The following is a 4,508-nucleotide window of genomic DNA, read 5'->3' as shown; positions in this document are numbered from 1 at the left end:
ACTAGTTTCCTCCCCTAAATTTCCAGGCCTTGTACCTACAGCAGAAAGGAATATTATTATTTTCATATACACACAACAGATTAGACTGTTGGAAAAAAATCCTAACATGATGCATCCTAACATTTAATAGGGATAGCATCATTCGAAAGCTATAACGATGCTAAGCGCATTGTAACCAGCGATGATTAACAACATCCGATAGTCTGGTTCATACAGTAATGGTAGATGGCAAATTAAATACATCCTAACATGCCAAATTCCATGCCTATGTTTTTGCTGCTGAAGAGTCTTTCTGTCTATATAAAGGAATCTATCGCTTTTTCAGTCTTACTAAAAAGCTTCAGATCATCCATGTAGAGCAAATGGTTAATTTTTCCATTACTATTTCTGAACTGAAACCCGGCCTTTGCCTTCCTTAATACTAAACTGAAGGGGATCAAACATTAGACAAATATTAAAGGGGACAAGTCCCCCTGGAAATGTCCTCTTTTGATGTTAACTTTCCCTAAGAATGTATCATCTGAATAGAGATCTACTTTCCATTTCTTCATGCTAATTAATTCGCTCATGTTGTCTTCTATACTGAATATACACAAACAGTCACTTATCCATGCGTGTGGGATCATGTCAAGAATACCTCATTGACATGTAATAATCTATACATTCTAGTGCTTTTAATTTAATTTTAAATTTTAAATTTTACTCACATGTTTGCAGTTTCCGTATAGAAATATTGCAGTGTTTACATTTTTATGTACGTGGTGCTGTGGCAGTGCATCTAGAAGCTATTTTTTGTATATATACCCCATACAAGAAAGATCTTTCAGTTTCCTGAGATGTCTTACATTAAGACATAGTTTTCTTTCATAGTTTTGCTCTTGTTGCTGCTGTTGTTGTTGTTGTTGTTGTTGTTGTTGTTGTTGTTGTTGTTGTTGTTGTTGTTGTTGTTGTTGTTGTTAAGGTGGCGAGTTAGCAGAATCGCTAGCATGCCGGTAAAAATGCTTAGCAGTATTTCTTCAGTCTTCGTGCTCTGAGTTGTAATTCCGCCGAGGTCGACTTTGCCTTTTAACCTTTCGGGGTCGAAAAAATAAGTATCAGTTGAACACTGGTAGTCATGTAATCAACCTATCCCCTTCCCCGAAACTGTTGGCCTTTTCCCAAAATCTTAAATTATCATCATTATCATCATCATCATCATTATTGATATTTAGATCAATGTCCTGTTAACTTAAGTTTCAACAGAAAAAGTAAATAACAAAGGTGAGAGAAAACACGAAATGAAAACACGAAAGGAAGTAGGCAGAGGTAAATAGAAAAGAGAGAACGCGAAAGAAATGAACGGGGGATTGGTGTACAGAAATAACGACGCTAATGAATTATGTTTGAAATGAATGTGAGAAGAGGAGGAAAGAGAGAACGAACGAGTGAAGAAATGAATGAAAAGATTATTGTATTAGGACGTTCTTACTTGATCTGAAATTTGTCACGTCACCAGTGGCATGATCGGAAGAAAAATGTGACTAATGGTATGTTAAAACAAAATGAAATCTTTCCTTCTTAAAGATCATGTAAGGCTTGGAGGGTTTGCAGGTGTCTAACATTGAGTTCTGTTTTTGAATTCATAAATCGTCAGGTTTAAGTCTTCGTGTATGCATCTATGTGTGTGTGCCTGTATATACTATATATAAATACATACTCAGACGCCCATATACATGCAAGCACACAGATATACATACATACATACATACGTACATACATACATACATACATACATACATACACACATACGTACATACATACATACATACGTACGTACATACATACATACATATATACATACATACATACGTACATACATGCATACATACATACATACGTAAATACATATATAATACATACGTATGTACAAATACTTACATACACACATATACATAACAGGTTAGTTGGGACACGACGATCCCGGTTCTTACGTCGGAAGCACTTCTACGGTCAGTAGTTACATATAAATTGGGAGAAATTCCCTAATAAAACTGCTGCGGCAATTACCTGAAGATCCACAAATTATTTATTTGTTATGGGTAGAAAGATAGATAAATATCACTACATACATACATACACACGACTGCGCGCACACACACATATATAAGTTGTTTGTACATCTACCTGTTAATCTTTCTGTTTGTATGTATGTATGTATGTATGCATGTATGTAGATCTTAGCTCTTAGATCTTCCAGTGTTGTCTGCACAACGGGCAACGAGCCTTCTCCAAAGATCTCGATTACTCGCATTCCTCCTGGTTCCAATCAAGCCACCTCCCACCACTGTCATATCGTTTCATATCGTACTGCGCCAGTTCATCATTGGTCGTCTTCCTCTCAGTTTTATTCTTTCTTCTTGTTTTCGCACCGTCACGTCGGTAGCAAGTCTCTCTTGCAGTAATAGAAGCACATGCCCAGTAAAACGAATCAGCCGCTTAGTCACCATGTCCTGCAAGCTCCCCATGCCTGCTTTTCTCATTACCTCTTTGTTTCTCACTCTGTCCTAGTGAGAGGTGCCGAAAATTGAACGTGGGTAGCGTCGATGGAACACGTCCAGCAATTGAGAGATCTTCACTGTCTGTCTTTCTCCAGGTTTCGCAGGTGTAGGTGGCTGATGGTATAACTTGATGAGTATAGCTGCAGCTTTATCATCTTACCAACGGTTTGCGAGTCTACGTATTGGACAAATGCGTTGGAATACTGCCATTGTTTTACCTATCCTGATTTTGACTTCAATTTCTGCACACCCTCGTTGGAAATACAGCTTCCGAGATATCTATACTTATCAACGTCCGATTTCATTTTGTCCGAGATTGACAGCTTATGCTTCAGCCAGATCTTCAACGCCAAAACCATCACTGCAATTTCAATATGGAATGTGTGGACATTATACCAAAGCAGAAAACTTAGTCAAGGGATTCGGAAATGCAGAATGACTATCTAGATATTCTAGGTATTTGGGAAATGCATTGGACAAGTGATGATCGCATAATATCAGACGGATTTACCATCCTTTATTCTGGCACGGAGCACCAACATATGTATGAGGTTTGGATTATTATATTGGACAAGTAGGTGACTGCAACATTGGTTGGCTGGAAGCCAATAAATGAGAGGGTTATAACAGCGCGTTTCCAAACCAGACGTGAAAGTTGCCGTAATTCAAGTCTATGCACCAGCTGATACTGAAACTGAAGGAGACGATAAGCAAGGTAACATTTATGACTCCTTCCAAGCGGTGCTGAATGAAATAGCGTGTTTATGTATGTAAGCCTCAAGGATTATCTTCGTTCTAAATGTTATTTATATAACATATTTATAATGTATTGATGCCATATATAACAGCTTGTCCATCTTATATATATATATATATATATATATATATATATATATATATATGTGTGTGTGTGTGTGTGTATATATATATATATATATATATATATTTCAAGGTTTTTAACTTTTAAATTCGTATATTTAAAAGAAATAGAAACTTCAAATTCGATATATCCAAGATCGATTTATTTACCACTCTCTCTCTCTCTCTCTCTCTCTCTCTCTCTATATATATATATATATATATATATATATATATATATATATATATATATATATATATATATATGTATATATAATAGAGCTTAGTGTAATTCGTATCTACATACCGAAGATTTCTTAAAATGGGATAGGTCCCACTAAAAATGATCTACTGAAAGACAAGAACTTACCCTTACTAAGTATACTAGTTTAGCTTTGCAGTAAATATTTATATACATACACACACACACACACACACACACACACACACACACACACATATATATATATATATATATATACACGATTGGGTGCTGAAAAGTTCCTGGCTTTGGGCAAAAGAAAATACAGGAGGATAAGTTAATTATGATTTTCTTCAACATATTCCCCTCTCAGATTGACGGACTTATTGCAGTGGTCCTTCACATTTTTTAGGCTCTATAAAAGAACTCAGAATGTTGGGCCTCCAACCAGGCCTTTCGCGATACTCTTAAAGCTAGGAACTTTTCAGCACCCTAAAGTGAACAAATTGATTACAGCGCAAAGTTTTATCTACTTGTGGCACAAAAAGGGATGGTGGGTAAAAACGATTCAGATCGATCTTAATTTTTCTGGATGGGAAATGATAAAACCTGGAGTGTTGCAATTTTTTTAAATTCCTTATAGTGAAGCTAAACTAGCATATTTAATAAAAGTAGATTCTTGTTTTTCAGCAAATCAGTTTTAGTGGAACCTATCCCATTTTAAGTAATCTTAGCTATGTAGATACAATATACTATAAGCTCTGTTACCAATCTTTTTCCGGTTTTTGTGTGACTAATGCTCTACATTTAACACTATATATTGTATATGTTTTTGTATGTATGTATGTATGTGTATGTTACTTGTGTGTGTGTGTGTGTGTGTGTGTGTGTGTGTGTGTGTGCGTGCGTGC

At 35.9% G+C, this 4,508-nt stretch overlaps 1 long non-coding RNA gene across 2 annotated transcripts in view; it reads left to right on the top strand.

Annotated features, from left to right (window-relative positions):
- The first annotated feature begins 1,327 nt into the window (after positions 1 to 1,327).
- The window catches only part of LOC128250985 (uncharacterized), a 78,262-nt gene continuing 75,081 nt past the window's right edge, over positions 1,328 to 4,508 (top strand). For both annotated transcript variants that reach the window (XR_008266893.2, XR_016239101.1), the window contains exon 1: positions 1,328 to 3,252. This is a non-coding gene — a long non-coding RNA (uncharacterized LOC128250985). The remainder of the gene's footprint in view (positions 3,253 to 4,508) is intronic.

Source organism: Octopus bimaculoides, chromosome 2 (genome assembly GCF_046866305.1).
Source record: "Octopus bimaculoides isolate indiv1 chromosome 2, ASM4686630v1, whole genome shotgun sequence".
In the NCBI taxonomy this organism is placed as follows: domain Eukaryota; kingdom Metazoa; phylum Mollusca; class Cephalopoda; order Octopoda; family Octopodidae; genus Octopus; species Octopus bimaculoides.
Note: the sequence above shows the minus strand (reverse complement) of the source record. Positions and strands in the feature narration are given on the sequence as shown.